The sequence below is a fragment of the Staurois parvus genome, unplaced genomic scaffold, assembly GCF_062004578.1.
Source record: "Staurois parvus isolate SC_StPar_1 unplaced genomic scaffold, SC_StPar_1.0 ptg000361l, whole genome shotgun sequence".
NCBI lineage: Eukaryota > Metazoa > Chordata > Amphibia > Anura > Ranidae > Staurois > Staurois parvus.
In genome coordinates this window covers 17,954,063-17,962,163 of record NW_028318157.1, presented here as the reverse complement: position 1 = coordinate 17,962,163, position 8,101 = coordinate 17,954,063, and the positions used below count along the sequence as shown (strand labels likewise).

Here is an 8,101-nt window from a genome sequence, read left to right as displayed (position 1 = left end):
CCTTTCCTTTAGGCGCACCCTGAAAACCCACCTCTTCAGGGAAGTATACCGCACCCCCTGCTAATTGCCGACCTCCTCCACTCTTCCTACCACTCCATCCCCCACAGCCATTTCCTCCTGTACCACTATCCTCTCCCTCCTAGATTGTAAGCTCAAAAGAGCAAGGCCCTCGAACCCCTCGTGTATCACATTGTATTGTTATCGTACTGTCGCATGTTCTGTCTCCCATTGTAATGTACAGCGCTGAGCGAACTGTTGGCACTTTATAAATACTGTATAATAATAATAATAATACAGCATGGCTGTGATAGTGTGCGGGCATAGCAATCACATGATCACCAGGTCATGGTGGTCGTGAGCGATGTACCATTACATATCACTTCTCAACCTTTTGGTTAAGATCAAGTGTAGTATCTGTTCTTATCAGTGTCCAGTATAAGTGCTCTGCCATCATTCTTGCTTTTTGGTGAGGATGACTGGCTGTATAGTATCCCTGACGGTATGATGGGGGCTCTGAAGGTTAGTACTGGCTGGAAGAGAAACCGAGGTGCCCACAGGCTGTTGGGGACCAGGAGTAATTACCCCAGGAAAACTGGAGGGGTCCAGTTCCTCCCGATTCAAATGGATCTACCTTGTCTAGCCAGGGGTCAGGGATGAAGAGAGTCTCCCTGAGAGTAGTCACCTCAGGGGTGATCTTAGTAACACATGGGGGTGGGAACCCAAGTGTGAAAAGTGCACATGGTCACGGTTCTAAACACTTTTTCTGCACTGCACCTTTTAGGGCTAGGCCTTTTGGCCAAGTCCAGGGCAATTTTTTTGCTATGGGCCTCAGGGCCTAGTCAGTGCACAGTTTCACGGCCACTTATTTATTTATTTTTCTCCCACTGTTTTGACACTTTTCACTTATGTGTGTGTTTTTTTCTCACTAAGATGGAGGGTGTGGGTCCTCGGACCTGCCCTGAAGTCTGGGGGGAGGATGCGCGGCCATTAGGTTCCTTCCTCCCCTGTTCCTGGGGGAATCTCTCTTCGGGAGAGCTTCCTAACCTAGTACTTGGTGGTCGGCTTTGGCTAGCCACAAGGAAAGGGGTCTGCCAGGCCTTTTGACTAGGTGGACCATGTGGAAACCTTTGTCCCTGTCCCTGTCAGTGTCAGGAGTCTTGTGCCCCAGGGAATCAGGGTAGAGGTCCTACACTTTTGGGGGGTGGACTGAAGCACACCCCTAAGTGCAGTTTTTTTGTGTTTGTGTTTTGGACTTGCTTGTTTTTTGTTCACTTACGGGTTTTTGTTTTTTGCACTCTGCGAATTTGGAAAAAAAAAAAAAACAGTACATGCCGCCGACAGTATAAGTACTGTGGGTGGTCATCAAGTGGTTAAAAAAAAGGAAAGGTCACCATCGAAATGTAAGAGCACATCGAGGGCAGCTGAAACCAATTATGAGGAACATATTGCTACAGAAAATTTTAAAAAATGGTTCAATATATCAATAGTAAAAAAGGTAAGAACAGAACATATAGGCCCCATAAAAGATGAACATGGGAAGTTGGCCACAAGTGACAGGGAGAATGCAGATGTAATAACTACATTACTCTCCTCAGTTTATGTGAATGAAGAAGAGGGGTATAATAAAAAGAACAGTGATGCTAATACCACTGTTGTGAATGTACCTCTATGGTTGACAGAAATTTGTGTTCATAAAAGACTAAATAAACTTAATGTGAATAAATTGTTCCCGAATTTTAAGGACATCTTACAGACTGAAATGGTACCAACCGATTGGCAAAAAGCAAATGTTGTATCAATATATACCGTATTTTCCGGCGTATAAGACAACTGGGCATATAAGACGACCCCCTACTTTTCCTGTTAAAATATAGGGTTTGGGCTATACTCGCCATATAAGACTACCCCTCTTCCAACGCACACCAAATAAAAATTAAAAACATCAGATTTGATTTCAATATGGTATGGTATTTCAGTATGGTATTCCACTGATGGGGTGCTATTCCTCCCACTGACACCAATGATGGGACACGATTCCTCCCACTGACACCAATGATGAGACACTATTCCTCCCACTGACACCAATGATCGTGCCCCATCATTAGTGTCAGTGTGTGAGGAATAGTGTCCCATCATTAGTGTCAGTGGGAGGAATAGTACTCCATCAGCGTCAGTGGGAGAAATAGTGCCCCATCATTGGTGTCAGTGGGAAGAATCGTGCGTCATCATTGGTGTCAGAGCGAGGAATCGCGCCCCATCATTGGTGTCAGTGGGAGGAATAGCACCCCATCATTGGTGTCAGTGGGAGGAATAGTGCCCCATCATTGGAATCAGTGGGAGGAATAGTGCCCCATCATTGGTATCAGTGGGAGGAATAGTGCCCCATCATTGGTATCAGTGGGGGGAATAGTGCCCCATCTTTGGTGTTATTGGGAGGAAATGTGCCCCGTCTTTGGTGTCAGTGGGAGGAATAGTGCCCCTTCATTGGTGTCAGTGGGAGGAATAGTGTCCCAACATTGGTGTCAGTGGGGGAAGGAATAGTGTTCCATCATTGGTGTCAGTGGGGGGTGGAATAGTGCCCCATCGTTGGTGTCAGTGGGGGGAAGAATAGTGCCCCATCGTTGGTGTCAGTGGGGGGAAGAATAGTGCCCCATCGTTGGTGTCAGTGGGGGAATGAATAGTGCCCCATCGTTGGTGTCAGTGGGGGGAGGAATAGTGCCCCATCATTGGTGTCAGTGGAGGGAGGAATAGTGCCCCATCGTTGGTGTCAGTGGAGGGAGGAATAGTGCCCCATCGTTGGTGTCAGTGGGGGGAGGAATAGTGCCCCATCGTTGGTGTCAGTGGGGGGAGGAATAGTGCCCCATCGTTGGTGTCAGTGGGGGGAGGAATAGTGCCCCATCGTTAGTATCAGTGACACCAATGATGGGGCATTATTCCTCCCACTGACACCAATGACACTTGCTGACCCCCGTTGCAGCATGGTGCTGCTGCAGCCAGCATATGTGGTTGCAGCAGCACCATCTGCACGGCACACTTACCGGCCGCTCCCTCACTCGATGTTCGCGGGGCCGCTCGGCTCCACCTCCTCGCAGGTGATTGGCTGCCTGTGTGCCTTTTCCTGGCACCCAATCACTGGTGAAGAGGCAGAGCCGAACGGCCGCACGAACATCAAGTGAGGGAGCGGCCGAACTGAATGAAGGAGCAGCCGCACTTCCTAGACTGGATCGTCGTGGACTGGGACCGGAGCCAGGTAAGAAACAGCAGCCCCCTGACTGCCCCTGTACTTAGTGTCCCTTCCGTTGGAAGGGGGGGGTGGCGGCACCGTGCCACCCCCCTAAAAAGATGGAAAATAATCTAGGGGGCCTTATAGACCAAAAACTCAGTAATAGCATCCAATGCCAAGATGCAACAAGCAAGGCTAGCAGATTATCATGCACTAAAAAGACTATTTACTTAAGAGATAAAACTAAAATGCTATCACTTCACAAAACACTGGTTTGGCCAACTTGAGTATGCAGTTAAATTTTGGTCATCAGGAAGAATGTCTTTCAGCTGGAAAGAGTCCAGAGAAGGGCAACTCAACTAATAGGGGGTCTGAAGGACCTTAGCTCAAGGGAATTACTGTAAAAATGAAATTTATGGAGTAGAGGTACTTAAGAGGTATTATGATGGCAATGTACAAATCTTTTAATGGTGACTGTAGTATCAGGGGAAAAAACTGCTTAATCCAAAGTCTCTGAAGAAAACACATCGCTACACAATGAAGTTGGGCAAGAAGTGGTTCAATCTTAATCTGTGTAAGGGGTTCCTTACTGTTAGACAGGTAAGAATGTAGAACACCTCTCCACAGTTAGTATCAGCAAAGAGTGTAGACTATTGTGTTCATTGAGAAAAACTAATAGATGTGTTTCTCAGTGAACACGACATACAGGGATATGGGTGTTGGTGGCAACATATGCACACATACAAACACAGGTGAAACTGAATGGACAAGTGTCTTCATTCAACCTTATCAACTATCTAACCATCAAGACATGGACCCACTAGACATCTGAAGGTATGCTGTGGTATCTGGAACCAAGCTGTCAGTAGCAGATCCTTTAAGTCCTGCAAGCCGAGAGCTGGAGACTCCATGAATTGGACTTGTTTTTCCAGCACATCCCACAGATGATCAACTGGATTTAGATCTGCAGAATATGGAGGAAAGTCGATTCCTTAAACTCATTATTGCATTCCTCAAACCATTCTTGAACCAATTTTGCAATGTGGCAGGGCACATTATACTGTTGAAAGAGGCCACTGCCATCAAGGAATATCTTTTCTATGAAGGGAAATACTTGGTCAGCAACAGTGTTTTGGTAAGTGGTATGTAACTTCTACATAATGGCAAGATCCCAGGTTTCCCAACATTACCCAAAGCATCACACTGCCTCTGCCAGCTTACTGTCTTTCCATACTGCATCTTGGTTCCATCCCTTCCCCAGGTAAGCAATGCACATGGTCCCGACCATCCACATGATGTAAAAGAAAACATGATTCATCAGACCAGACCATGTCACTTCTCATGCTCATTTGCTCATTGTAGACGTTTTGGCTGTGGACACGGGTCAGCATGGTTAACTTGGCTGGTCTACAACTACGCAGCCCCATACACAACAAAATGCTATGCTAATTTTTTCTGCTTTCAATACTTCATGGACAACATATTTACTTGTGGCCTAATAAAGCCCATGAATGTTCAGATGCCATTGTAACAAGATAATCAATGTTATTTACTCAACCTGTCAGTGTTCATAAAGTTATGGCTAGAGATGTGCACAATGAAAAAATTTGTTTGGTTTCATTCCGGATTAATTTGTTAAGTTAGTCATTTTGTTTCATTATTTCATTTTGTATATTTGGAGTTCTTTCATATATTTGTTGTTCCAAATCGATTTGTGTTTTCAAAAGTTATTTTGGAAGATTGTGATTTATTCGTTATGTTATTTCAGATACTTCAAACATTAAGGCTAAAAGTCGCGGAACTTCCTGTGCAACTTTGCATTGCGACTTGCTTGTGATGTGCTTGAGACTTGCTTGCAACATCAATGTGACTTTCATGTGACTTTAGCTTTGGCTAGTCATAACAATACAGAACATCACATGTATTATTGAACTTACAAAACCCTCTGAAGTCGCAAATGAATGAAAAATTAATTTGTTGCTTTTGTTTTAATTTATTTCCGATTAGTAGAAATTCATTACTACTGTGATACTGAGATACATCTGAATCTCCGCGTAATGAAAGTTTTGTCCAAATTTTGATTCATAGCGAAACAAAATTGCATATGTCTAGTTATAGCTGCTCAGTGGACATATACTGTGTATAATATATATATATATATATATATTTTATATACAATTATATATATATATACACACAATGCTCAAAAAAATTAAAGGAATACTCTGAAAACACATCAGATCTCAATGGTTGAAAATATCATGCTGGATATCCATAATGATATGGACTGGGTAATGTGTTTGGAACGTAAGGATGCCCCACCGTTTGGTGGAAATGAAATGAAAATTATCAACCTACAGAGGACTGAATTCCAAGAAAATCAAAGTGAAAAGATGATGCAGCCGGTTAGTCCATTTTGCTGAAATTTCAAGTTACAATTGCAACTCAAAATGGTACTCAGTAGTTTGTATGACCCCCACATACTTGTATGCATGCCTGACAAAGTTGTGGCATGCTCCTAATGAGACAACGGATGGTGTCTTGGGGTATTTCCTCCCAGATCTGGACCAGGGCATCACTGAGCTCCTGGACAGTCTGAGGTGGCAACTTCTCTATTGGATTTAGATCAGGCAAGCATGTGGGCCATTCAGTGGTATCAATTCCTTCATCCTGCAGGAACTGCCTGCATACTCTTGCCACATGAGGCCGGGCGTTGTCTTGCACCAGGAGGAACCCAGGACCCACTGCACCAGTGTAGGGTCTGACAATGGGTCCAAGGATTTCATACCGAAACTTAATATTATTATTCTACAGTATTTATATAGGGCCAAAAGCTTTGCTCAGCGCTGTACATTATAGTGGGGGACAGAACATGAGACAATACAGTAACAAAACAGTACATGAGGGGTTTGAGGGCCCTGATCTTTCAAGCTTACAATCTAATAGCAATCAGAGTGCCATTGTCTAGCCTGTAGAGGTCTGTGCGTCCCTCCATGGGTATGCCTCCCCAGACCATCACTGACCCACCACCAAAACGGTCATGCTGAACAATGTTACAGGCAGCATAACATTCTCCGCGGCTTCTCCAGGCCTGTCACGTACCTGGTTGGGGAGCCTGATGTGGAGAGGAGGCGTCCTTTTACTACTTCTGCTCGAAGCCCCTGATAGTGGTAACAGAGGGCGCAGAGCCAGGAATGGCACGAGTGCCGGGTGGGTTTGGAGCTGGTAGCAGGCAGGTGAAGACCCAGGAGATCCGTATGCAGGCCAGGTGCGGATGGAGGAATGTGGGTGCACCAGCAGGCAGGTATGGTGGCAATCAGGATGCAGACCGGGAACGGACAAAGAAGAGTGGATGCGGCAGCAGGCAGGTGTGGCGGCAATCAGGATACAGGCCAGGTGCAGATACAGGTAAGTGGGTGCAGCAGAGTCAGACAAGCTGGGTCAGGATCAAATGAGCAAATCAAGTTCAAGGGAACAGGCAAGCGGATAGTCAGGGATAAGCCGGGGCCGGTGCAGGCAGAGTTCTTTCTTAGTCAGGTCAGATCAGATACAGGCAACAGAATCAGGTTATGGAGTGCAAAACGTTATAGACCAGAAGGCATTGACTGAACTGTATTGGAAGTTTAACTAGCCCGCCTTGCGGTGACGTGCACGCTACTGTGCATGCATGCACTCGCACGCTCCTGCGCATGTGTGCCCACTTGCTCCCGCGTATGCGCACTCGCACCGCCGCAGCCAGAAGGGATCTGGCGCCGTCGCACGGCTGCATGGAGGAGGGATCCCTGACAGTGCCCCCTCCCTAAGGGCAGCCCCCAGATGCCCAACTGGGCCATCTTCTTCGCATGCTTGCGCTTGAATGTCACGATTAAATCTTTAGCATGGATGTTAGATTCCGGTTCCCATGAATTGTCTTCAGGTCCATAACCCTTCCATTTAATTAAATATTGGACTCCTCCTTTTCCTACAGTCAACAATTGTTTCTACCTCATATTCCTCTTTGCCGTCGATGATCACTAGTTCAGGTGGCCCCAAATCCCGACCTGAAAAGGGGTTAGAGACTGCAGTCTTGAGCAACAATACGTGGAATACGGGATGGACTTTTAGCGATTCTGGTAATGTGAACTCGTATGCTACATCATTAATCCTCCTTTTTACTAGAGAAGGTCCCACGAATTTGGGGCCTAACTTCTTTGAGGTACAGGTTAACCTTAAATTGGCTGTTGACAGCCATACCTCTTCACCAGGTTCCAGGACCAGGTCCCCCTTCCTTTTTCTGTCAAAGAATTTCCTATCGTCTAACTGAGCCTTTGAGATTGTCTCCTGTAGCATCTTGTTGTTCTGTTGAAGGAATTCAAAGGTATCTTGGACTGCTGGGATTGCTGATTCAGGCACTAGATTGGATAGGAATGCAGGGTGAAATCCATAGTTAGAGAAGAAGGGAGACTGTTTTGTGGCCAAGTGTTTCAAGTTATTGTATGCAAATTCAGCCAAGGGTAAAAGTGATAACAATCATCTTGGGAAAAAGACATGAAACAACGAATGTACTGCTCCAAGGTCTGGTTGGTTCTGTTTGGCCGTTGGTCTGAGGGTGATAGGCGGAAGAGATTGAGAGTCCCACTTTCAACTTCTCACAAAGAGCTTTCCAGAACTTCGAGGTGAATTGCACCCCTCGATCCGAGACAATGTTCCCTGGGACACCATGGAGCCTCACCACCTCTCTTATAAAGATCTGGGTCGTTTCTGCTGCAAACGGTACTCCCTTCATGGCAATAAAGTGGGCCATTTTAGAAAAACTATTTTAAAAAACCGATCCATTTTAGAAAAAAGTCCATCGATATCATTCTCCATGGATGGTCAGGAACTGGTAGAGGCCTTAAT

At 45.7% G+C, this 8,101-nt stretch overlaps 1 pseudogene; it reads left to right on the top strand.

Moving 5' to 3' along the window:
* The first annotated feature begins 375 nt into the window (after positions 1 to 375).
* On the top strand, positions 376 to 496 carry LOC149456528 (U2 spliceosomal RNA; annotated as a pseudogene).
* The last annotated feature ends 7,605 nt before the right edge of the window (positions 497 to 8,101 follow it).